The 27,714-nt window shown below is 40.4% G+C and overlaps 1 long non-coding RNA gene across 1 annotated transcript in view; it reads right to left on the bottom strand.

The window, feature by feature from the left end:
* Positions 1 to 24,707, bottom strand: part of LOC131828030 (uncharacterized) — a 34,870-nt gene extending 10,163 nt beyond the window's left edge. Inside the window, exons 1-3 of the long non-coding RNA XR_009352197.1 lie at positions 24,463 to 24,707; positions 24,114 to 24,220; positions 23,526 to 23,640 (exon numbers count right to left, since the gene is read on the bottom strand). This is a non-coding gene — a long non-coding RNA (uncharacterized LOC131828030). The remainder of the gene's footprint in view (positions 1 to 23,525; positions 23,641 to 24,113; positions 24,221 to 24,462) is intronic.
* Between the last annotated feature and the right edge of the window lie 3,007 nt (positions 24,708 to 27,714).

Consider the following 27,714-nt stretch of genomic DNA (forward strand, 5'->3'; position numbering starts at 1 on the left):
CCCAGGAAGATGGTGGGGAAGGACGACAGTGGGGTTGGAGCCCCTGGGCTGTGGGGCTCAGGGGCTTGTAAACATTGACCACTCTCAGAAGGGGATGGGGGTGGGAGACGGCTCCCCCTACACTTCCTCACAGGGTTAAGGCCTCTCCAGGCTCAAGGGCCCCCTAAGTTCAAAGTCTCTTTAGCTGGGAGGAAGGGGAAGGGAGAGACAGCAACTTAACCAACTGTACCACCCAAGCACCCAGTTAATAAACACTTGTAAAGAGGTTGATCACCAGTAGTAATCAGAGAAATGCAAATAAAATTATGCTAATAAAATATCAGACTTCCTTGGTGTTCTTCCTCTTAATCCAGTTGTTTGTTTTTTTTTTCCTCAACCTCCTTCACCCTCCTTAAATTTTTTTGAGCCTCAGATTTTACCTTTGTACCATATGAACTCATTATTTTCCACCTCCAATCTTCTCCCTCTTCCTGTACACCCTCTGTCATTGGACTTGCTCATTAATAAACTTATGGAGTCTTATATTTTAAGTATATCCTCAGAGTGTTTTGCTAGACTATTAAGAAATAAAGACGCACAATACACACTTCCCTTCACCTAAGAATGTACTGTAGGTACCTAACAAAAACTAAGTGAATTCACTCATTATTATATCCTCAAAGAATTTACAGTCTAATGGGTCTATTAGCTCATAGTTCAGAGCACAGCTCCAAAACTTGGGCAAGAATCCCCAAGATATAATTAAACAAATCTCATGTAGGTAGAATGAAATGGTCTAAGTCACTTTAGGCCAAACATTACTCCTGTGATCTGAACTTTGGATCGATCTAGGTTGTTGATTCTGTCAATGGAACCAAAAAATCCCGAGGCCCTCCCTCCCTCTCTGCTTGACTACCCAAGATATAGGAAGTGAATTTCCACTTTTATATGATCTTAATATTCTACTCAGCCAACAGATATTTATTAACAGGCTCTGGAACCAGCCTGCATGAGTGCGAATTCCAACACCACCACTCACCAGCAAGTGATCTTGGTAAGTCACCCCACTCCGTGCCTCACGGCTGGATTCCAATCTCGCATGGAGATCATGAGTAGCAGCCGTGGAGACTACATAAGGACTGAACAGGCTCCTGTGCGCCGAAGTTCCTACAGCCACACCCAACACGGAATCATTGATGGAGAGATGTGAACATCTCTCATCAGCAAATACATACTACTTGGTAGGAACTAGGAAAACACAAATGAATGAAACGAACATGATTGCTATCATCATGAAGTTGCCAGTATAAAAGAACAAGGCAAAGAAATAAGCAAGCAAAATATATTCCTAAATAAATTATTAGTTTTTATTTTTGTTTTTGTTTTTGTTTTAGTTTTAGTTGGGGAGCTAATTCATTTCTCTAGACATCATATGACCGCCTTCCTCCTCCACCTCCTATGGGAGTATCTGAGCTGGCAACCAGAGGGGACCTCCCCCAGTGGTATTCTGGCCCCCAGTCTGGAGCTCAGAGTTAGAAATGACTCTGAAAAGAAGGCAAATATTTTCCAAGTTCTATTTGGAAGCTAAGCTAATGCTACCCTGTCCTACCTTTTCTATCCCATGTATTTTTTCCTCTATTTTTGTAAACAACAAATACATGGAAGACAGGAGAGAAGGATGGAAAGCTGTTTCTGAGAGAGACAGGGAGAATGACAGAAGGAAAGAGAGAGAAGCTGTCCAGAGTTGAGCCAGAATATCCACGGCATAGATTTGTTTTAAATTCTGAATAAATCTGAATTTTAATTACCTTAACATATAGACCTCATTTTTCTTTTAAAGAAAATCACGTCAAACTACAATGTCTCTTCGGATGCACTGGTGAAATAAAAATGTTACTGTTTTTAAGACAATAAATATTTCAGCAGAAAAAAAGAAGAAAGGGAAGGAGGAGGTGAAGGAGAAAGAAGGGGAGTGGGAGGGGGAGGAGGAGGAAGAGAGGAAGAAGGAGAAGAGGAGGTAGAAGAAGAAGAGAAGGAGGAAGGAGAAAAGGAAGCAGCAGCTGCAGCAATAGAAATGTGAAAACCAGCAGTGGGCTTTGATTATCTTGGGTCTCCAGGATTCTTTCTTCACCGAGAGTATTACAAAAAGAAAAGGAGCATTCTCTTACACTAGTCATTTATTATTTATTCTTGTGCTTTAATTATTTGTGGAAATTCCTGACAGCTTCTTATTCCGCTGGTTCTACTGACAGTCAAGTCTGCACATGAAGGAGGAGAACGAAACACCGGCTCGAGAGGAGAAAACTTAGCCAGCTGCCAAGTGGTTATGAAGTGCGTCGCTGCAAATTTAGAAATCATTTGATTTAAGAAGGATGATAGAAAAGAAAAAAGAAACAATGATGCTAATGACACAATTTGACCTCTTTTCTAAATGTTGTGAAAGTATTTTCTCTAACACTGCAACTCGGGTCTGTTCCTTCACTCTGCTCCAAGGGCCAAGCCCCAGCTGGCCAACTGTGATGACAGGGGACACCTGGGTCTCCCTGGAGAGAGACAGCACGTGGTTCTAGAGCAAGGGCATGGCCGTGGGATAATAATAATGAGGAAAATGAATCTCCTAGCATGAGGAATTTTTGGAGTCCATTCATTCATTCTCATATTCCTTCATTCATTCACAAATATATAGAGTGTCAAGCACTCAATTAAGGATTAGATTAGGAGACTATCTGAGTAATTTGTTTTGCAAGAGTGAACATTTGAACCAGAAGAATGGCTCTACAACCTTCCTCATTCCTATAAATGTGTTTGTCTAGATCAGAAAGAGTTTGTGTGTGTATGTTTGTTTGCTTCAATCCTGCCTTTAGTTTGGGCTTATTAAAGTGGTTTCCATCTTTGCTGTTTGTCTCTGTGTTTTTGTTTGTTTCTTTGCTTCTCAGGTACGGTTGATGATGTTCACCTATCTGTATATGAAGACTCATCCTTTCAACTTAAAGATCAATAGAACTCGGGGCGCCTGGGTGGCTCAGTGGGTTAGGCCGCTGCCTTCGGCTCAGGTCATGATCTCAGGGTCCTGGGATCGAGTCCCGCATCGGGCTCTCTGCTCAGCAGGGAGCCTGCTTCCCTCTCTCTCTCTCTCTGCCTGCCTCTCCGACTACTTGTGATTTCTCTCTGTCAAATAAATAAATAAAATCTAAAAAAAAAAAAAAAAAGATCAATAGAACTCATTTGAGTCTTTGGTTGTTCAAGGTAAGACCTATTTTGAAGAACTCATCAAGGATTTTATGCTTCTGTTGTTATTTCTAGCAACCAAATGATATCTACCATTGCTGGAGGCCTATTCTGTTCCTGACTGTCCTAGCCAGTAGGTACTTTAAAGCCAGGATCATCACTCCTTGTAACAGAATAAAAAAGGGATTATTGTTATTCCCATTTGACAGATTTAAAAATTGAGGCTCAGTGAGATTAACAATCTCTCCCTCACAGGTTAACCACGGTGCAGGGTCTTAACATGTAGGACTCAACACATTCTTCAGAGTTTTCCCTATTTTGCTCTTCCCTTTCATAAAAACTTGACCTTAAGCACAATCGCAATTACAATTCCTCTAAATTTATACCAAAATGGGAAACCACTCTTGGTTTTGCCTTCTTTCATAGCAGCTCCCTAGAGGGTTTATTCCAGCAGCTTCTGACAATGCAATAAGCACAGGAGACAGGCATTATCTGCTCCCTGTGCGCATGCCCCGAGAACCTGAGTTTCCTCATTGCCTTGCATATCACACTCTCTTCTTTGAAGGGAATCCCATTTTCCCACCTGCATCCATCATTCATCTGTCATTCCATTCAACTGGTGAGGTTTTTAACTAGATGATTTTTTTCTTTCTTTCTTTCTTGGCTAACCTTGTCTCTCAAGGTCTTTGCTCTGACTACAGTTTTAAAGCTCAGCTCATTTTCTTGCCCCCAGCTCACCCCCTTGGGAGTAGCAATTAACACAGGCACCTGTTTTGTTGGGTTTTGCTTTTTACATATTAAAGGGCAAAGGCAACCTGCTTGGGTTGGTCTGAGTTTCCTTTTGATCTTACACGGAAGCCACACAACAATATCCATCTGCACAACCGGAGCAGAGTAATTTAGGGATGGTGCATGGAGGAAGCGTGGAGGTGCTATTGCTTGGGTTTGAAGAGGGACTCATACAGTAAGAGCATGACCCCTCCTCAGACACCTCTAGGAGCAGCAGATGTACTGTGCTGGGATCTCACCTCCCTCTTCTGATGCAGAGGATGAAAGTGCCTCTGAAGAGGAACAAAGACCTGTGCTATCACAAAGCCTCGCATTTTCCCATTGTATTTGAGCTGAGTATATTGCTCTTTCGGTTTTGCTAAGATTACACAAAAATGTAATTACCACGACACTATTCACCTGGGAACTTAAGAAATGAATGCCAGTGCAGCTGCATTGGGGGAGGAAAGCTTCCAAACAAGACAGACACTTCCCCCCCTTAAACCAGAAATTCCACCTCTGTCAGCTGAGACCAAGCCAGGCAGAGCAGGGAAGGGTTGTGCAGTTTGCTCTGTTCTAGAACCCCACAGATGCTCCATACAGATGCACGTGTGGGTACATTTTATAGTGTGGGTTTTTGTGAACTCGGTGTTTTCCTTTCTACTTACACCCTATTTAGTCTGCCAGAAACCTTGTGAATACCCATGTATTTTTTGCACATACAATTTGGTTTAGGGCTAGGTTTCTTTTAAAATAGAAGTTGAATCAATGTGAGTTTGGTCCCAAATGAGAACTTAATATTTTGATTAATATGTCCTGCTTCCTATTGTGGCTCCATGCCTCAAACATTTCTTAAATGCTTCAGGCATACAAGAGATATTGTGGGGGGGGGGGGTTGTTTGTTATTATTATTATTATTATTATTTTAGTGAAGAAATACAATTAGAGTATGTATAACTCTAGTTATTTAACACCTGACTTTACCTCAATACCCATATCTAAACACTGGAAAGTTACGTGTGTTAGAAAAAAATCAAGACCTTTATGTGGCTTGTTCTAAAAAAAAAACAAAACAAAAACAAAGCTTATACTTGAGATTGGCAAGAGCAACAATGGGGATAGAGAATGAGGGGGAAAGAAAATAAAATGGGAATATTTTAACAAACATTAGAGATGATGTCTAGCAAGCCGAGATTATAGAACCAGGCACGTAAGTTCTAGTTTAGGAGAGAAGAGAGAAGGGGTATTGCCATCACCTCCATCATTCATTGTGTATCCAAATTGCAAGACACTTGAAGGTATGATATGTCACTGCATTTGAGGCTAATAACATACTCCATAGCTATGTAGGGGAGGTGATGATAATATTCTAGGGAATGGGGTTTGGGGTCAACAAAGCCTCTATTGAGAGCCAGCTATGTACCAGGCACCACACTAGGTGCTGGAGATGCAGTGTTCAGAGGAAAAATCCCCAGGTCTGGGCTGTGAAGGCAGTTTGAAAAATACATGCCTCCAGTCTCACTCAAACCATAGCAAGGAGGCTTTTCTATAAACAGACGTAAGTCACAAAAATGCAGGGACCTAGAGAGAAGAGATGAGCAGTACAATGTGGGAAGCCAGGAAGAATGTAGACCAGCAGTCTGTGATCTAAGAGACAGACAGCCAAGTCCTTACCTGAGAGTGGGCAACTGACATTTATCGTTCAAATGGGGCATGAACACACAAATCCATAGGCTTATGAGAAAGAGAAGACATCTCTTTTTCTATGGAACAAAGAAGTCCTGGCCCTGGAGGGTAGCTTGCAGCTTCCAGAGTCACCACTGGAGCTGCCCGAGGGCTCACTGTTCTTTAGTGAGCTGAACCAGTCCCATTGGACCAACCCCTTGCCTAGGGCCTGGAAATGGAAAGGAAAAGGAGCCAGAGAGAGACCAAAAAAATCTATCCCTCCTTTTGAAGATTGCCAAAAGTTTTAGAGAAATTGTTAGATTCTTCTTACAAGATGGCCACCCCCAAAATACTGGAATTTTACTCTCTGAGGGAGTAGAGTATCTCTATCAGAGTGCAGCAGATAGTGGCCATACTGAAAAAAGAGAAATTAAGTGCCCATATAAATGTTGGACACTTAATGAAGCCCTCTTCCTCTGCTTGGCTGCTAGATCATTTGCATCTAGCCTTTCACTCTCTAAGCAGGAAAGAGGTTACTTCTTTGGAAGTTCTAACCACCTCCCCCCCCCCCCCCCCCCCCGACCCCACAGAACGAAAGTTATTGAAGCTGTGAATTCTTCAAGCGGTATCTTACTCGCATTATCTGGCAATAAAGCTCAAAGCCAGAAAGCTCTCCTCATGTCCTCAGGGCTTCCAGACAGCTCATTAATGCTCCATTCTTAATCATGAGCAGACAATCAAGAATAACCAGATAGTTGAAAGAAACATAAAACTAAAACAAACAAAAAGAAAAGTAAACAAACAAAAAAGCTACTTGGAGAAAACAGAGACTATGCAGGGAGAAAAATGCCAAGAATAACAATAATGACTATTATTAATACCCTTTGAGAGACAAGAGAATATATCTTGAAACAAGAAGTGGATGTTATAAGAAAGGACTTGGGGGGGACTATTAGAATTTAACATCACAGCAAAAACAAAGCAAAACAAGAAACTTAATAGGGGGCTGAAAGAAAATGTTGGATAATTGTCACAAAAGTAAATTGAAAACTTCAAAGAGATTGAAAACAGTAGACAAAAGCTATGAATATTATTTTAAGAGTCTTCAAATAATTGGTTTTCAGAATGAAGTACAATGAAAACTGGGGAGAAATAGCATCAAAGAGAAAATTCAGGAAAATTTTTCCACAACTGTAAACCATATACCTTTGGAGTGAGAAGGCCCATGAAGGGCTCAAAAAAATAAAATGAAAATAGATCCATACCAAGCCAAATTACTGTAAAATTGCAGAACATTGGGAAACGAAGAGACAGTTCTCCAAACTTATCAAAAGAAAAATCAGGACACATATAAAGGACTGGTAATCTGGTTGGCATACTGGAAGTAGAAAACAGTAGAGCAATACATTCGAAAGTCTGAAGTAAAGTGATTTCTAACCTAAAATCCTATGCCTAGCCAACCATTCAGTCAAGTCTCAGGGTAGAATAAAGACATTTTTAGACATGCAATACGGGAAAAAAAAAATGTACCCCCCTTGCAAAGAGTGAAAACTGTCAACGAATCTGGGAAGAAAAGGAAATCAGAAACAGAGAAAGAGAGAGACTCCAAAACTGGATGGAAAAAAAGATTATCTGTAGGGAAGAGAGAAACCACAGGAACCACTCATTCATGCCACCATAGTGTAATTCAAGAGGATTTGAGGGCTGTCACCCTACTTTTATCATCCTGCTATCTTTTTAATCTGACTAAACTACTGAAGCATGTGCTATTTTGAACAAGGGAGTAAAACCAAGAAGGTGAAAGGCCTAAGTCTAAGAAACAGGCCAGGAAACTTAGAAGGAAAGTAAAGGGAGTTCCAAGTATCAAAGAAAAATAGAGAAGAAAAATTTCAAAATATTATGTGGGTAGTTCAGATGAAAGAATCTCTTAAAGAAGGATTTCTATAAAAGAAAAAAATGTAACTCTAAGTGTCCTAACATTAAAGGAAATGATGCTTAGAGGCTAATAAAAAGTAGGGAAAGAATAATTGCAAATGGAGAAATTATTAACCTTAGTAACAATAAAAAAAATTAGAAAGGAAATATAATCATATCACCATGCTCATTTGTGAATAATATTTGCATAGACATAATAATGAATAATAAACAATGGATAATGATGTAATCAAAATTATAACATTACTATATGGGGAGGATGGGGTTGCAGGGTGGCTAGTCTGAGAAAATTAAATCTAGGATTCCGTAGAAAATATGTGGAACAAAGATAGCAATAGACACATGTTATTTAGAAATACAAGGCTGTGTAAATGCCAACAGAAACAGCTGAAAAAGACAAATCCAGCTGCCAGTCAGAAAGGGTCTGGGTGATAATAAGGCACGGTACCTGGGGAACCCCTGTACTTTATTGGGAACCTTGAAGTATTAGTTAGATTTTTAAACCATGGGTATATATTATGCAGATGAGAATGTTTTAAATCATTTAATATCTAGCTTAATCACCATTGTATCTCCAGCACCCAGTACTTTCCTAAGTATTTCCTGAAAATGAAAACAAGGACAAGTCCCAGTCCTATCCTGAAGGAGTCTTCATCAGAAGAAATGATTCCCATGGAGAAAAATTGACAGAAAGTGGCATACTTGTAGCCACCTCCTCTGAGAACCATCAGGACCACTGGCTGAGTAGAGCTGAACCCTTTCCTTACCTGCCTTGAGTTTCCGAGGCTCTAGAAACAGCCACTTTAGTAGAGAGGTAAGAAGTCATCCCAGTCACGGCAGGGGCCAGAGGGCATATCATCCAAATGCTGACCAGCTTTATGTGTCCTGCCCATCAGCACACTATTAGAAACCACAGTGTGTGAAGACATACCCTAGATTTCTCTAGGGCCATAGAATGAAGGGGGAGGAATGGAGCTTTGAAGCAAGACAGACCTGCATCATCATGGGAAAGCCATTCAACCTCTTTTTGCTCATTTTCTCAACTTTGGAATGAGAATAATAATAGCCCCTGCCTGGCAAGAGGTTCTAAAAGAGAAAATCTGTGAAAACACCTTGGTGTAGAGCAAGAATTCGGGGTTGGTGAGCTGTTATCACTCCGGTTCGACCGGAATGAAAGCTCCCCGAGATAGACAGTTTTGTCTGTTTTGTTCTCCAGGACCTAGTACGGAGCCTGGCACATAGTTGCAAGACAGTGAGTATTGGCTCAATGAGTGGATGAACTATTGCTTCCAAAGGAACAGCATTGTTGGACAGTGGACACACAGCTCCACCATCTAATACAGCATCCTAAGTAAACACAGTTTGGGGGGAGTCAATTTTCCTCCAAGAATCACACTGGGTATCTGCAGAGAAATGCCTTGTCCAATTATAAAGCAACTCATTGCGAACATTCCAACTTTGAGGGCCTCTGACTTGCAGCATGGTAGGGGCTGAGGCAAAATGAAGAGCTCACCAAACCGCCATCTCAATCGTGTCCCACATGTCCTGGTGTTCTGTTTTTCAGGTCTGTCCCCTTTGCCCTCCAAAGCAGTCTTCACAATCTTTAATGACAATCCTCTCTTATTAGTAAGATGTTTCTTATCCTTGATACATTTTTTTTTCCCTCAGCATCAATGTGAAGATACACATTGACTTCTACAATTACGCCTGCCAAGCTTGTTGTCGCTCTAACAGGACCCATGTCCCTGTGTTTCCTCCTCCTGCGGCAGGTGTCTGTGCCAGGAAAGCATCCTTTTTGACGAGGAAACCATTCAAGATGTTTAGGCACCTTTAAAAGAGTGGAAAGCATTCTTCTCTGGAACAGTTACTGTATTACTCTACCCACAAAATCAGATTTTAATAAAGAAAAGACCAAAGCAGCTTAGCTACTTTTCTAACTCTTTTCTGATCCCCCTCTGTATTCCTTCCTTTTAAATGTATCCTTTCTGCAGTCCATGACCATCTGGAGAACATAAACAACCATTTTAGAACCCAGATGCCCAGCCACTGAGAATTCCCTAATTGAGTTATGCTGCAGTCAGCTGCGCGGAACCACACCCACAGCCTTGGCACGCTCCAGAGGCCTGCTGTAGAAACTCACAAAGATTCTGAGGTTTCCAACTGGGAGGTGTGCTGCTTCAGGAAATATCTGTTCTACCCTCCCTCCAATTTCCCATTTGCTGGCATTTTTCATTGATCTTGGAAAACACATGGCCAGCATCTGTCTGTGAATAACTATTTGTCATTGTGTAAAACATCTACGAGACGTTCTGCTTATAGAGATTTCTGCAAAACAAAACACAGACTATGCCTTTTTGGTGGAATCGTTTTTTCGAGCCAAGTTGTGAAGCAACTACCATGATATTAGGGCGGAGATAGGTATCTTGATCTCACCCAGCGTAGAAATGTTCTTTGTAAATAAACCTAAATGCGGAAATAATTATTTCTAGCTTGTCGTGGTCGTTGTTACTCACAGAGAGAATTCTCGAGCACTGCCTCATTACGTTCTCATTCTAACCTTTAGATCTGGGCATTATTATCCCACTTTACTGTTGAAGAAACTGAGGTCTTGTGGGGGGTGGGTAAGAGAATGAGTCTGTAATTAAAATATTCTAAATCCAAATACATAATTCACTATTTTTATTTTTTTTTATTTTTTTTTAAAGATTTTATTTATTTATTTGAGGGAGAATGAGTGAAAGAGAGCATGAGAAAGGAGAAGGTCAGAGGGAGAAGCAGACTCCCCAAGGAGCTGGGAGTCCGATGTGGGACTCGATCCTGGAAGTCCAGGATCATGACCTGAGCTGAAGGCAGTTGCTCAACCAAGTGAGCCACACAGGTGCCCCACTATTTTTATTTTTTTTTAAAGATTTTGTTTATTTACTTGACAGAGAGAGAGAGCATGAGCACAAGCAGGGGCAGGGCTGGCAGAGGGAGAGGGAGAAGCAGGCTCCCTGCTGAGCAGGGCTCTATCCCAGGACCCTGGGATCATGACCTGAGCCAAAGGTAGGTGCTTAATGGACTGAGCCACACAGTGCCCCTAATTTACTATTTTTAAATTGAAGCCACACACTTTCAATAACTTGTTTCTTTTTTATACATATGTCTATTCATTCAACAAACCTATCCCATAGAATGATGTTAATAGAATCAAATTTCACAGTGAGGCTTTCTGGTAATTGTAATCACAATAGGTGAATTCTCAGAATATTTTATGTATGATCAATTTTGAGGGCAAAGATGAAGAGAAATAATAGCAATACATCATTTAATGATCATTTAGAAATAGCTCACAAATATTCTTTCTTTTAGTGCGTTCAATAAGCATTTTTAAGTGCCTAACAGGTATTTGATGGTGGTTCTAGATGACCATATAAGAAACAGATTGGCCCTTGTCTATGAGGACTTGTTGGAGTTGAATTGTGATAATAACAAATACAGACTGGGTCTTCATCCACTGTTTCTGGCACATTAGCTCCTAAAGCCCTAGCCATTTCATATGTAAGAACCATAAAGGCATCTTTTGTTATAATATTTGGTCTTTTGTCATCAGTTCCTGAAATAGCTACAGGGCCAGCAAAGTGAAAGGAACGTCTTCTTATTCACACCAAACCCCTTTCAAACACACCTGAGTTTATGTTAATAAGGCAACTTTTGCAAATCTCCTAAGGATGGGGGGCTGCTTTGCCAGGGAACCAACCATGATTAGAAGACTGGGACTCTCCGTCCCACCCCAACCCCCCTACCCTCCTACCACCTCTCATCCCAGCCTTCCCAGCTCAGAGGGAGGGAAGAGGAGCTTGAGATCCAGTCAGTTGCCAATGACCAGTGATTTAATGAACCATATCTATGTAATGGAGCCTCCATAAGAACCCAAAAGGAAGGAGTTTGGAGAGTTTATGGGTTGGTGAACATGTGGAAGTTCTAGGAAAATAGTGTGCCCAGAGAGGGCATGGAAGCTGTGTGCCTCTCCCCATATTCCTTGTCCCATACATTTCTTCCATCTGTTATTTCTGAGGTATATCCCTTTATAGTAAATCCCTAATCTAGTAAGTAAGGTTTCGTTTTGTTTTAAGATTTATTTATCTGAGAGAGAGGGAGAGAAGAGGAAGACAGCGAGCAGGGGGAGGGGGGCAAGAGAAGAGAAAATCCTAAAGCAGACTCCTGCCAAACACAGAGCCCAACTTGGGGCTCAATCCCAAGACACGGAGATCATGGCCTGAAATCAACAGTGGGACGCTTAACCAATTGAGCCACCCAGACACCCCTAGTAAGGAAATTTCTTTCCTGAGTTCTGTGAGTTGCTCTAGCAAATTATTTGTACCTGAGGTGACATGTGTTGGTCAGACACACAGGTGACAACTTGCAGTTGGCATCTGAAATGGGGAGGTGTTAGATAACCTGAGTATTCAAATATTTAAGAGTTTATTGGACAAAAATCAATCCCAGCTGGGCAGTACCCATCCAGAAGTGGTTAGAAGACTCATGAACAGGAGATAGTGGGAAGACTTACACAGAGAAGGTGTGGAAGAAAAGAAAGGAAATTATTTGATTGGCTATAGTTTAAATCTTAGTTGGCTGCTGATGATTGGTTGCCTGTAGGTTTCAATTTCATAACCTTGAGGCATTTACAGGCTTAGATGTTGATTTGCTTACAGGTCACGACCGCATTATGACCCTTTATTTAATTAATTTAATGGGGACAGGGGGCAGTCTTGTTGGAGTGAGTCCTTACCTGCAGGGAGACAGTGTCACATCTGAGCTAAGTGGTAGGACACCTCGTCAGTATCCGCTGAGAATCATGTGGTGGTGTTGGAAAACATACTGGACTAGAATAAGAGATGGACAGGCAAGAAAACCGGGATACACACCCTGTAAATATTCCGACAAAGTATCAGAGACCAGAAGTGGAAGGAACCAGCTGCCCCCGCAATAGGGAAAGCTTCACAGAGGAGGTAAGACCCGAATGGCTTTTCAAGGGGTGGTTAAAAGTTCTGCACACTCAGAAAAGTCAAAGGATCTCCAAGGATAGAAAAGAGTTTGTACAAAGGTGCAGAGACACAGAGGAACCTGGTGTTTGAGGCAGGGTGAGAAGTCTGATGGAGCAAAGGTTCTGGGGTGTGGGGGCAGATTCTGGCAGATTAGGTCGGATGAATCACCTGGAGGTTATGTTCTATGCCATGAAGGCTGGACAACCCTAGGCAAAACAGAGAGCCACACACAGGTTGTAACAGAGAGGTGCCACAATCAGGTGCATTGTTCCAGAGCTACAACCCAATGAGAGAAGGAGGCAAAGACAAGACAGAAACGAGGAAGATGGAAATAGAGAAACTACTTTGATGAAAGATACAGCTTTGGCAGTTGTCATGGAATAAGTAAAGAAAGAAGGTGCTAGTCATTTTCCCTGGTTACTTACTGTGGTCTGTAAAGTCAATGTGAACACAAAATTAGCAAAAACTGAGACGTTGCTCCTAGGGGAGACATGTGGTTAGATTCCTTCGAGCCTCTTGTTATAACATTTTTGTCAACGAATCAATACATAACCTTGTTTAATGTGTGTTTCTAGTAGAGGTACCTTATTTAATATATCCTAATGATTTATTAACATCAAGCAGCCAACAGCATTATGCTCCATGCCTGAATGAAGCTTATCTAATACACGTATTTTCTCTGTGAGGCACATGACAGCCTTCTTGTCTAGAAATACTAGACAGAACTTGAGCACTCAGCACTGTGCTTGGGACCATTATACACAGACAACTTGCCAACAGAAAGCACAAAAATAGGGGCGCCTGGGTGTCTCACTAGGTTAAAGCCTCTGCCTTCAGCTCAGGTCATGATCCCAGGGTCTTGGGATGGGGCTCTCTGCTCAACAGGGAGCCTGCTTCCTCCTCTCTCTCTGCCTGCCTCTCTGCTTGTGATCTCTGTCTGTCAAATAAATAAATAAAATCTTTAAAAAAAAAAGGCACAAAAATACAAAAAGCAACACTAAATAGACTGTGGAAAGGACACTTGCACACAATTCAAGAACCGAAACGGGAAGAGAGAGCATTGCTTTGTTCCACCTCGGCTGGAAACATAGGCAGGCATGTGGGTGACTCACATTTTTTGCCACTCCACCATGCATGTCTGTCATTAACCCTGAAAGCACCACAAGCATGTATTCGGTGGGGCAGGAGTGGGGGCAATTATAAATAAATTCTAGCAAGAAGGTAAATTCGCAAATATGAAATCGGTGAGTAATCCATTGTACTTTAAGTCACCCAAAAGTGTGAGAAAGCCAGAAGCGTAAGCAGAGAATGCTGAAGGAGAGGGAGGGGGACTAGGTGATGAATGGCCAGGAACAGGTAGAGAGGGGAAAATGCCAAAGTTTTAGAGACCAGGCAGGAGAAAAGACTTGAGAAGGGCTACAAACTGTATGATAAGGCCAGAAAATGGGATTCAAATGTGTCTCTTCTACCATGGCAAACTTCGTGGGGGTGGTTCCAATTAAAGGAACAGGAGCCAGGGTAACGGGATCCTTGAAACGGGATCCCTGCTTGGAGCTGGTCATAGAAAGAGTGGTAAGACATCCACATTTTTAAGAGGGTTTCTGACTCTGGAGACACTAGGCGCGCAGGAAGAGTCATTCACTCCCTCAAAAATATTAATTGAGCATCTCCATGTGCCAGACATTACTAAAACACTGGGAACAGAATAATATGCAAAATAGGCAAAATCCTTGCCTGCATGGAGCCCTCATTCCAGTGTGGGAGATGGTCAACAGAGATACAAATAGATAATCTACTGTCCAATGCTCTAAGTGCTATAAAGAAAAAGAGAGTAATATAAAGGGAGAGATATTAGTAGAGCTTGCTATTTTAGCTAAAATGGTGAGGGATGAAAGCTGGGCAGAAACCCGAAGGCAGTGTGGGAGCGAATTACACACAGACCCCGAGGAGGAACACACCAGGTTGAGGGCGCCATGAGGGTGAAAGCCCTCCCTCCTGCAGGAAGTTCCTCCACGTGCTCCAGTAACAGCCAGGACACTGGGGTGGCTAGATGAGCTGAGCAGAGAGGAAGGTGGTAGAATCGAGAGTCAAGTAGATAAGCTATAACTACAGTAATTTAGTAAGCTCTGGTGGCTACAACAACATACCATAGACTGGGTGGCTTAAACGGCAGACATTTATTTCCCACAGTTCTGGAGGGTAGAGGTTCAAGATCAAGGCGCAGGCAAATTCAGTTCCTGGTGACAGCCACTTCCGGGCTTGCAGACAACCACTTCTCTCTGTGTCTTCACACAGACTTTCTTCTATGCATGCAAATGGAGAGAAGAAGATCTCTCTCTCTCCCTACCCCCACCATCCCTCCTTATAAAGGCATTAATCTTTTATAGACTCACTGTCATGACTTAATCTAAACAAAATTACTTTCTGAAGATCCTTGCTCCAAATACCATCACACTAAAGCTAGGCTTTCAGCCTATGAATCTGGAGGCAAGGCAGGGACAGAGACATTTCGTCCATAACATGCAGCAATGCAAAGAAAGGCAAGTGCTCCAGGAGTCTGGGTAGTAGAGGAATCGCAGAGAGCTGACACAGTTGGGAAGATTTCAGAGAACAAGTCAGATTTGAGCCAAGCTTTCTAAGAAGGATCTAAGCTATGTGCATAGGAGTGAATGCGCAAACAACTGGACAGGGGGACAGGAGGGCTCATGAAGAGAAAAAGCAAAAGTAAGAACGTGCATAAAGCCAGTCAGCTGGCACAGACCATCAGTGCAGGGTGATTGGGCAGGAAACTTTGGGGGTGAGGTGGTCTGAATATGGAAAACCTTGAAAGTCGATCTAAAGGGCATCCAGAGTTTTGGGAATCGTGCCATGTTAGATGGCAAGCCGCTTTGGAAAGTTGAAGATGGTAGGGGCATGCGTCCAGGGTGAATGGACGAGAAGATACTCAAGAGGCAGGGAGACAAATTAAGAGATTATTACAGTAACCCAGTGACGAGCTGCTAAATTCTGTGACTAAGGTCCTGCCCCAGGAGTGGAAAGAGAGCTTCTTCCATTACAAGAGGACCATGGCCAAGTTTAAAGACTTGCCAACAGGGCTGGCTGACTGAAAGGACGGTGGCATCACTGACACAAAGCCAGAAAACCAGTGGCAAGAATCAGCTTAGGGAATGGGTGAGGGCGACAGTTATGGCAATATGAGAAAATTCTAGGACATGGAGGTGGAGATGCCTGCTGCAGGAGAAGGGGCAGCATGGAAGTTCAGGACCTAGTTAGAGATCAGAAGATAGGGTGAACATCTGGTCTGATTCACTTGAAATAAAATCCCACCCCGAGCATAGTAACTGAAACTCTACAATAAATGACTGCCAAATGAATCAGAAGAAATCCCACCACGAGCTGGTGCTTACTGTGAGGAAGAGAAGTGGGGGCAGGGGGAGTCCTGAACTTCGGAACGTGACAGTATTTGGTAGAAGTAGAAACAGAAAACCAAAGGAACAATCACAAGGTTGTCTAGACATTTCACAATATTAGGCTAAGCTCATTTTAGAAAAGTACCAAGAGGACAGGAATTCCCAGTGGAAATGGAAACTTACAAGTATAGAAGCTACACCTGGGTCCACAGAGAACACGTCCCATTCACCACCTGGCTGCTTGGGACCCACGAGTACAGGTTGAGGAGAGGTCACAGTGGGAACACAGGAGGCTTTGCAGCTCCCGGGAACAGGTGAAAGGGGTGAATTCTTCTTAAGAAGGGAGTCTCTAAATAGCACCAGAAGAACCGCAAGCTGTCTGCCCCGCCTCCCCCCCCGTGAATGCAGGGAGAATTCTACATAGCTCTTACACAGCTTTATTTAGGACTGGAGGGGAGCCAACTGTCTATTGTTCAAGTTCACATTTTAGCTGATGATGGAAATTCACACATTCTGTACGAGGCCATCCTGAGGAGCAGTCCTCAGTGTGGGACTTTGGCAAAAATACTACATTCTAGGACAAACATGCTTTCCAGAGAGGCAAAGATTTTTAAAAACAAACAAACAAATCAGCCAGCCAGAAAATGGATCTTTGTTTTAAGTGTTTACCACAGGGAAGATGTCTGCTGAAAAGTTTGAGAGTAGCGATAAGCATCATTTCTCCCATTAATTATTGTGTTAGATTAAAAGAGAAAACCCACCACACTCTCCCGGCATTTTCCTATGATTATAGGAGGGGTCCCACCTTGCTCTCCATAAGCTGTGATTTCTTTAAAACCTCAGAATCTTGAAAAGAAAAAAGAGAAATCTCCACTATCAAAGTGTACTAAAACATCTTGAAGTCCAACATGAATTTGGGAAGGAAAAGGTAATAGCTATATGACCTTTGACAGGTGCTTAACCTCACACAGCTGTGTGAAATAAGGCCCTCATTACCTCCAGGGGTATGGCAAAGATAAAATAAAAGGTTGTACACTGTCATCTCCATAGGGAAACTATCCCTCCCTATCCCATCTGCAATAGATGGCTAGCCACTCTGTATAAATCATTCCGCTTCAAGTCTTTACCGAGCATTTATTACAATTGATTACTATTACTATTTATTATCTTTGCTGACTTATCTGCTTAACATGTGCATCATCTGAGCAGATATTCCATGAGAACAATGACTGCGTCTTTCCACTGTTCTATCCCTAGTGCCTACAACAGTGCCTAGCATAGAGTAAGTGTTCAATAGATATCCAGTGAATAAATGAAAATGGGTGGCTCGTTAAATACTGGTTCTCTTCTTTGCCCCCCTCCAACCCCTCCCAAACTCACATGGAAAATATACAGTTTATTTTCAGAAAAACAGATCTAACCTTCCAAATGGGATCATTACATAACTGGGAGACACAGAGGAGGATCCAGGGGCTGGACCCTTGCCACCAACGTTGAATTTACTGTCTTACATTTGCCTTATGTATCATTTGAGTTGCTGGAGCAACTCCTCCCCTATTTATATTAAATGAGATAATACTTGCACCCAGGATGATCTGGATCCATAATATATTTTGTATTTGAAATAAGAAGCTAATAAGAAAAACACCCAGAGGAATCTCAAAAACTCTTGATTCCCACAAAAATAAAATAAGAAAAAGGAGCCAGAACATTCCAGTGGACTTCAGGGCTGATGCCTGATTTCATTAAGCATGACCTGATTTCTCTGAGTTCCTAGAAAATTACTATTGTCATAGTACTTCTAATATCTTTTAGTTCATTCTAAGAAAACCTCCATAGAATTCTACCATAGATTTTTTAAAAGTTAGTCTTTGAGATGACAGCTCATAGGGTATTGAATTCAAAATACTCTAATCTTTTCCCAAACTCTGCTTTGTGTGAAGGGGTGTGGGAAGCAAAACCTTAGACTCCCAATTCAGTATATAAAATTTCCCAGCACTTCATTCTGAGAGGATAATTTACTAAAACTCATTAGCTTTTAAAATATTATACTTGTTCTAATTTCTATGCAACATACTGAACTATGAGCCAGTTCAAATAAGATTTAAAATAGGACTCCATTTTCTTTGCACATAACTACTCTTAATTGTGTAGAACAAATTTTACTGCTTTTGCCCAATTAAGACAAAAGGTAGAAAGGATAATTAAAAATAAATCAAAACAATCAAGTGTTACATTTGTAATTTCCCTTTACATGGTGTTTGGGGTTCACTTTTGTCTTGTTTTGTTCTTGTTTTTAATTCAGTTTTGGAGGAATTATGAATTTAAAGGAACACTCTCAGGTTAAGAAATGTTACACAGGTTTCTCCAGAGAAGAGAGACTGGTTTGTCTCAGAGAGTGAACCCTGCCCGCTGGGAGGAGAGGAAATCTGCTTCTCTTTTCAGCTCAATTTACAAGTAGCTGGGGTTGTTTCCTCACCGGTAAAAGGAGTTATGTAGACAATCACAAAATTCCTTATACTTTCTAAATGCTATGAGTCTACATATAAGGATTTTTAGTTAGCCTCAGTTGGAACTGTAATTTTGATTTGTAACAAATTCTTCTATGGGATTATTACTTTGGGTCATTTCAATATTGAGAAACATAGTCTGAAACCTATCAGCCATTAAGACTTTGGAGTACAACCAGAGTTAGACTGTTTCCTTTAAACAAAGTTAAATCTGCTTTTCTATTAAAGAATAATGAGAGACTGGGAGATTTGAGAATTCACTTATTAAGTAACCACTCTCAATAATATTATATGCTGGTTTGAGTCTTTACATTTCTACTTACTAAAATTACTCTCCCATGTTAACAAAATATCTTCATAATATTTTCTAATGATGACTTAAAGTCTTTATGGACTCTCCCTTTTCCAAATCTGATATTTAGAATGATCCTTCTTTTTAAATCTTATAAACAATACAGCAAAGAACATCTTTCCCACAAATTTTTAGCTTGCATTTCCATTTATTTCCATGTAATGACAAGCATGAGGGGCAGTTACAAAGTCTTATGTAAAAAATCTATTTTCACTACTACTCTTTGGAATGAATAGCATTAAAAACATATTAGAAATGGAAAAAGACAGTATGAATTACAAGTAGATTTCATTAATATAATAATTATTTAGAGGAGGACCCATCACATGTAAGACATATTTTATCTCAGTCTGTGCTTCACTCAGATGCCCAAAGGATAGAAGCCTGCCCATCCCCTTGTCTGTTTTACTCTCTCTGGATTTTTCAAGATGACAAAATAAGTCTTGGATCAAAACATAATATTTTGAAAGAATTGTGTTCTGAGCAGAGCCGATGACAAATACATTGGATTCTATAACTATGTGAAAATGGTTTTTGAAAATGTGTGTGTGTGTGTGTGTGTGTGTGTATATCCATATCCACTGAATAAATACCCTGAGTAAATTAAATTAGGCTAGAAGCAAATACTACAGAGGCTCAAGTATATTTTTTATAAGTGGTTAAATATGTATGTCCCTGCTTCATAGTTAATATTTCAGAAAGGATCGGATGACATTTATTCACAAAACAATTGCACAAAGTAATAAACACATGTTAAGAGAGAACTTTTACACAATTCCTAATTGTTGGTAAATAGATACTAGAAATGGCCTTGAAGAAGGTTATAATAAGCAAGACACCCAAAAGACCCAGAGGCTACCTACATATAGCTTCTATTTTCCATTGAATGGATTCATCTTTCAGGGTTTTGCTTGGCCATATATCTGAATACTATTGTTGTGACCATCAATAACATCAGTAATCATTTCCAAAAATAAAATGTCAGAACTCATATTTAATATCTCTTTCTGGACTCTAACAATTTCTATTGAAATTGCAATTCACTTTTTTACACTAAAGGTTTTTTCTGATGATAAAAGGAGTAAACCCACATTTAAAAATTTGTAAATTATAAAAATGCATAAAGAAGAAAGAATGGGTCACCCACAATAGCACTGCATAGCGATACCCTTATAAATGTTGTTTCATAATTACTTCTTGTCTTTTTTCTCCAGGTTTCTTCTTTTGCTATTTATATGGCAGCATGTCTTCTGATTTCTTTACCATCTATTCTTCTTTTAATATTTATAATCACACTGTACATACAATCTTGTGTGCTGCATGTTGCTTAATGTTACTGATTATTAAAAGCATTTTCATGTCATTAAAGCACTCTTCATTTTTAATTACTACATAAATATTCCATTGTGCAACTGTACCATAATTTACTTCCTCCAATTCAGGATATTTAAGGAGATTTTATTTTTCACTGCATAAATAATTCTGCAATAAACAATCTTGCTTCCAATTTTTTTCTTTTGCAGTTCTTATTTCCTAATGATAGATTCCTATAAGTGGAATTAATGGTCATAAGGTATAAATGTTTTAAGCCTTCTCAAACAAATTGTGGTAGCTACTAATTTACATGATTAAATTTTAATGAAAATATTGATTATAAAATCTATACTAAATATAAAAAATAGTAAATGTTAACAGATGTCATTTAGTAGTTTGTGCAGTAAGGAATCCCTCGATATCAAATTTACAGAAAATTTCAAATATTCCTCCAATTTGCATCCCGATAAAATACCTCGTGAGTGACAGCTTTCATCTTAAATAAGAGATCTCATACCCATGGATGGCCCAGGTTGATATAATATGTCCTATACATACAATATGTCCAATAAGTTGGTTGCTTGGAGTCCCTTGAAAGATTAGAAAAAAATAAAAAACAAAGACTTGCCATATCTCATCATTAAACTGTTATATTTCTATGAAGGCATACTTATCGTTTTGGAGAGATATATTAGACACATTCAATAAAGTCAATTGTTTCAAGATGTAAAAAACAAAAAAAAACCTTCCAGTTTTCTTGTGTTTCTCCTCAAGCAGCACAGAGCTGAGCATGGAGGACAGAACAAGAGTGCACTTTTATGGAGGAGCTGGAGGGCTAAGGTAAGCAGTGATGCTAGGTACTAGAGTCACCTGGATATTAATTCAAGTCCAGATAAAATTTTATACAAATAGATGCATCTTTATTCTTTTAAGAAAACAAAATGATGCTCATCCCTAAAATTTTATCTATGAAGAAATGCCTTTTTTGACTTAAGTTTGACCTATTTTAGAGTGGCTCATCTTCTCATCCTGCAAAAAATATTCAGCTCATAATTATAAAATTATATGCCCTTTTCTTCAGTAATCATCAGCATTGTGTATTACTTAAGTGGACGGGAGTCAAATTACCTGGGTTCAAATCTCAACTCCAACATTTACGATGTGGGTGAGTCACAAAGTGAGTCACTAACTACTCTCTGCCTCAGTTTTGCCATCTTTTAAACAGATATAATAATGGCACCTACCTCTCAGATTACTGTGAGAATTAAATGACTTAATAATTATAAGGTGCTTAGACCACTTTGTTCACCTGGCACATGGCACTTGGTGTTAGCAATCATCATCAATGCCACCAGATGTTACAGAGTATAGGGTTCTAGGGATACAACACATGTGATATACACAGAACATGGAAGCACAGTGGTTAAGGCATATAATAATATGGTACGGCATGTACTAGGTAAGAAATGAATATTAGAGGTAAAGGAAATTACAGGATTGCCGTGGAGGAAGCGATTATTAAAGTAGAGTGTCGAATGAGTGGTCTCAGAGAAAAGGTAGGACCCATGCAGTACTTCCAAGAAGAGGGAGGACTTGGCAGAAGAGTGGAGGAGCCTTTTACACAAAAGATAAGTTGAGAATCTGTTGATATATTCTGGGAACAGTTCTGGGAACAGTCAAGCTATCATAAAAATGGTTCTTCTAGAAAGGAACCAGGAAGTGAAGGGTCTTAAGTAGTAACCTCCTCAGAAATTTGATTGCCTGTAAGAACCTGGAAACTACTGAGGATTCAGAGAAGGACAAATGAAAGCAAAATGAGAGATTAGTCCATCCCCAGTTTTCAAGATGATTTATATTGGGAGATATCAGAGATTAAAAAAAATAAAATAAAAACTTCATCATGAGGCTATTAAAATAGTCCCCCCAAAAAAAAAAATTCTAGGATATTGCATACTAATAGAGATCTGGTAATTCATACTCTTCCTTTCCAGTAATTCTTTTTTCTCTTTTTGAATTGAAACATAGAAATAACCTTGCCTGGCCTAGTCAGTTGAGTTTAGTTTTAAATTTTATTGTTTTTGTTGAGAGTAGAGTTCCAAAAACTTGATTAACTCTTCATATAAATGAAGAGCCCTTATTCTACCAAGAGAGAATAAGAACTTAAGGGTCTTGACATGTGTAATTTAAGAATTCAGATATCTAACAATAGATATCTGGTGTGGTTCATCACATCAGATGATTTGTGGTTCAGTAGTTATTGGCACAAATACACTGAGTCTAGAGTTATAAGAGTTCTTTCTAGGCTTGTCAAAATTTGGGGGGGGGGTAGATAAACAGAGTCTACTATTTGGTTAGCAGATGATCCACAATGTTAAGATGTTGGAGGTTGATTTTGAATTTTCAGATGTCCTTGGGAAATTTGAAACATATCTCATGGTATTAAAACACATCCAATGAAGAGATAGTTCCAGGAGACTATGGAGCATTTGTCTTTGCAGATCTGAAGGAAACAATTAGCAATCAATCATCTTTTTCTAAATATTTATATATTTATTTTAAGGAAAGAGAGAGCATAAGCAGGAAGGCAAAGGGAGAGGGAGAATCTGAGGCAGTCTCCTTGCTCTGCTGTGGGACTTGACCTCATGACCCTGATATCAGGACCTGAGCCAAGACCAAGAGTTGGCCGCTTAACCGACCACACCACCCCAGTTTCCCCACAGTTTTCTCTTTCTGATACAGAGGATGTGGTAGGGGAATGTAACCTTTTATGACAATTCTGAAAATAAACCCTGGCCAATGTACCTAAACAGAAAAAATAAAGTAAAATATTTATGGACATAAGAATATTAATTAAAATATATACAATATGCTCTGCTTGTTTTTATTGGGGTTGCATAACAGAAATTGCCTTTTATAAAATATTTTTTCCCTGAAAAGTCTATCATCTTAAAAATATAAAGAGATCAGCATAGAGGAGGTAGGGAGATATGTCTATTTTCAAGCCAAAAAGAAGCCTGTAGGTACAATTCATTCTGTAAATGAAATGAAAGGTTATTTTTAAAAACTTCTGTTATTGTGCATTCAAATGCTCTACCACTGAGCTATACCCCCGAAAATCTTCTGTTATTGTGATTGTGCCATATTATGAGAACTAGCTGCTGAATTACCAAGTGACCCTGGCAAGCCTCTTCAAGCCACTGAACCTCAGTTTCCTAATTTATAAATGAAGTTTAAAAACAACAGGAGTGTGGATGAGGGCACCTTCCCTCAAATGCTTATAAGGCTTTTTGCAAAATATAAAATGTTGGTAATCCCTTCCCTAGCAAGGACTCACTTGTTATAAAATGATGTGGCTTGCTCAGTTCTTGGGAAAGCTCTCCGGCCAAGTGGTATTCTCTTCCCTGAAAGCACTGTGTGTTGAACAGCATCCTCCCTTCAACTAGTAGAGTCTGAAACCAAACGCAAAGGTTCAATTACTGTGAGACTTCTCTTCCAGGGTGAGCCTGTATTGGCTCCGATAATAGGAGCCCCAATTAAGCTGCAATCCTGAGGATATATTTATGTTTTGCTAATATGGAAAAGTCTGTGAGGGGCTGTGGATGCCAGCCATTGCCTGAGTCTGAGAGGACTTAATCTCTTAGATCATTCTCTTTATTTTCCATTTCCTTTTCTCCCCATCTAGCATTTTTCATCATTCTGCGAAGCCCCCCTCGACTCTACAAACTAACACCAAGCCCCAGAGTTTCCTCTTGATGAAAGCCCTGATTGTCCAACCTCGCTCTACATTTTCAGTCTGCCAGTTGCTAACATATTACATGACCAGCTGAGCCTCTGAGCTAGAATAAACAGAATGCACTTTAGCATACAGGGATATTTTGCAAGAGATATATTCTCAAGTCTTGGAAACTTAACTGTGTGTTACCATATTGTCTTCCTTATGCTCCTTCTGTTTCTTAATTTCACACATCACTCCATTCTTTGAAGAAATTTTCCCCCAATGTGTTAAGAAACTGAGTCATGTCCTAAATTCTGTGAAAAAAAAAAAAAAAAAAAAAATCAGGAGGGTGGGAGGCGGTTTCTATCTGCAAAGAGCAATCTTGTTTTCTCTCGGTAAGTTAGTCGACCTGGTCATTTCACATACGGGTTCGTGGACATAAAAGTGCTTTGAAAATTCCAGAGCCTCACAAATAATGTGTTATTCCAGTATTCCTTTTCAGTTAGCGGGCTAGAAATGGGTCATACGCCAGTCACGCCAGTCCCTTTGTACTCACCAGTCTCGTTTTAGGTGAAGTGGTTTCTCTGAAGTTCTCCAGCCGAAGACATTTCAGCTTTAATAGGTCACTTTTTGCTTCAAGTGGCACGGAAGTCCTCGTTTGCGGGGAGATGACCCTCTCGAGCCTTGTTCAAACTGCAGGAGTAGGGGACGATCCACTCATCGGTGGATCACAAAATGCATCTTAACATACATTTGCTTATGCTAAATCAGTGGCTTTGCTAGTCACATGGCAGGCTGACCTTTCGGACTAATAGTCTCTCTCACTGGAATGGCTTTTTTTTTCCTTCTTTTCTTTCTTTCTTTTTTTTTTTTTTTAAAGAATGAAGTCTGTCTGATCTCACAAGTAGAGAACTGAGCGATCACTAAAAACTGTTGTGGAAGCCGGTGATTTTTTTTTCACCTTCATAATTCTGTGTTTCTCAGCTACACTCAGTGCTGTCCTGACATATGTTAATCAATGCATTTGTTACCACACAGCTTGACTATTGCATTTCTCTGGTAGTTGGCTTATCATCGGCTATAATTATTTCAACTCCAATTAATTCTGAACTTCTTTGCAAGGTTATTTACTTGCTTTAAGCAATAAGACAACATGACACCTCTTTGATTTCTAAGCATCTGGTCAACTACAAATTGAATTCAGTGCCCTCTTCTTTGCTTGAACAGTCTATTTTGGTGACCCTTCTCATTAGATCCTGGTATTAGTGGTCATTGACCGGCTTGCTTGAAAAACAAGTGCTAGTGAGAGAAATCTTCTCAACATGAGGGTGTTGAGGCTTGTAGAAGCAACATTTGAAATAATGCTAGAGTGCATGAGGGGAACAGAGGAAACCCGCTGTGGTGGTGTGGTTATCCACGAGTATGAGAAGAGAACCAGTCAGTCTTGGTGCTGGACCCTGCTGAGGGAAAGAAGAGACACCTGTTACATTCCAGGTATTATTTTAGGTGCCCTATTACCATTTAGATCCTTTGCTAGTCACTACAAGTCTTTTTTTCTTTCTTTCTTTTTTTTTTTTTTTTTTTTTTTGACAGAGAGATCACAAGTGGGCAGAGAGGCAGCCAGAGAGAGAGGGGGAAGCAGGCTCCCTGCTGAGCAGAGAGCCCTGATGCGGGGCTCCATCCCAGGACCCTGGGATCATGACTTAAGCTGAAGGCAGAGGCCTAACCCTCTGTGCCACTCAGGCGCCCCAAGTCACTATAAATCTTAAGAAGGAAGAATGATTAGCCTTCCGAAACAGATGGGCAAAAGGAGCCTCAAAAAAGTTAAGGATAGTCTGGCTCAAGGCCACACAATTAGGAGGTGGCAGGACCCAGCATGGAATTTCGGCTTTCTAACCACAATACCACTACAGAAAGAGCTGGAAGGAGCAAGCCAAATTTTAGAACTTATGTGTATGGCAAAGTGGGAATAGCGCACCCAAGAGGTGGGAAATGCAAGGAGTCCGAATCAAGAAGAAACGAGCCCTAAAACACAAATCCTAAAGCAAGAGTGTTAATTGATAGGCAGAATGATATATGAAGATGGATCAAGATGGGCCCAGAGTCTTTTTCTGCAAAGAACCAGATTGTAAATATTTTCAGCTTTGCACCCTGTACAGTCTCCGTCTTAACTGCTCAACTCTGTTTTTGCAGTGCAAAAGCAGCCATGAACAATATGTAAACAAATGGGCATGGCGATGTTACAAGAAAGCTTTATTTACAAAAACAGGATGTGGCTTTGGGGCTCTCGTTTGCAGACCTCCTCGTCCATAGATCAATGTCTCCAAATGCAGCCTGGTGCCATCCCCCAATGAGTTATTTGAAAATGAAGGGGAGCGCTTTTGATTATCACAGTCGTAGGAGCTCAGAGCTACTGACAATTAGTAGATTCTGGCCAGGGACCCTGAAGATCCTGCACAGATCCTGGGGCAGCCTCATCTGAGCTAGGATTTTCCCCACCCTAATGACAATAGCATCTCCCTCAAGAAACACTAGATTAGGCAGAGGTGACCACAGGTGCATTCAAAGTCAAAACTCTTATTTTTCATTCCACTTCATAGGGATCAGTAATAGGACATGGAAGACATAAGATCTTCTGGGAAGAAGAGGGCCTTTGGAATGAAACCAATCTGCTCTATCTACAGTTTTCCTCCCTAGTACCTGTATGTATTAAGCAAGTTCCCTGATGTGTGTGATGCGTGGCTCCTGTCAATAAAGAGGGAATAGTCATAACTCCCTCATCAAGGTGCTATAAAGATATAAAGAAAAAACACTTGTGAAAGGACTGACATAGGGTAAGGATTGGGTAGGCTCATGCTATCCAGTAGAAATATAATGTGAGGCACATAGATAATTTTAAATTGTCCAGAGACTATATTTTAAAAAAGGAGAAAGAAACAAGTAACAATTATTTTAAAGATTTTATTTTTTATTTATTCATTTGACAGAGAAGGAGAGATCACAAGTAGGCAGAAAAGCAGGCGGGGGGGGGGGGGGAAGCAGGCTCCCCACTGAGCAAAGAGCCTCATGCAGGTCTCGATCCCAGGACCCTGAGACCATGACCCGAGCTGAAGGCAGAGGCCCAACCCATAGCACAGTGTATTTAGCCCAATATATGAAAAATGTTATTATTTCAACATATCATCAATATCAAAAATTATTCATGAGATATTCTGTATTGTTTTTTTCTATTTAAGTTTTCAAAATATAGTATGTACTTTGCAATTACAGCATTTCTCAGTTCAGAAAAGTCATGTTTTAGATGCTAGCCACACGTGACTGGTGGCCTCTGTCTTGGTTAGCTCAGGTGGAAGGACAGCGTTCAGGTTACGTCCCCTCCTTTCCTTCTATTTTCAAAAAAGCCACTGACTCCTAGTCAATGTGGAGAGTCTTCATTGTCACATACCCCTTTCCCAAACCTACAGTTGGAGAGTAGCCCCCAGCCCTTGTAGAACAACAGGTCTTCCCAGATTTTATGGATGAAGCACTTCCCAGACCAGAGTGCCCACATTTAACTGAAGGCAAAATTAAAATAGCCATACCTGCTTACCATTAAAATCCCCTGATGTCCTAGAAACAAATACCACCACAAGGCCTATATTTGGTGGTGCCTCTCTTGCAATCTCTATCTTGGGCAATTTTCTTAATGGCAATGTAATCAATTCTGGTTACCCAGGAGTATCCTATAACTTCAACATTCCAACTCCAAATAAAGCCAGGCCTCCAAGAAGTCTAGCAGAAGAGTAATCACAAAGTCACACAATGGGTT

This window comes from Mustela lutreola, chromosome 3 (genome assembly GCF_030435805.1).
Source record: "Mustela lutreola isolate mMusLut2 chromosome 3, mMusLut2.pri, whole genome shotgun sequence".
Classification (NCBI taxonomy): domain Eukaryota; kingdom Metazoa; phylum Chordata; class Mammalia; order Carnivora; family Mustelidae; genus Mustela; species Mustela lutreola.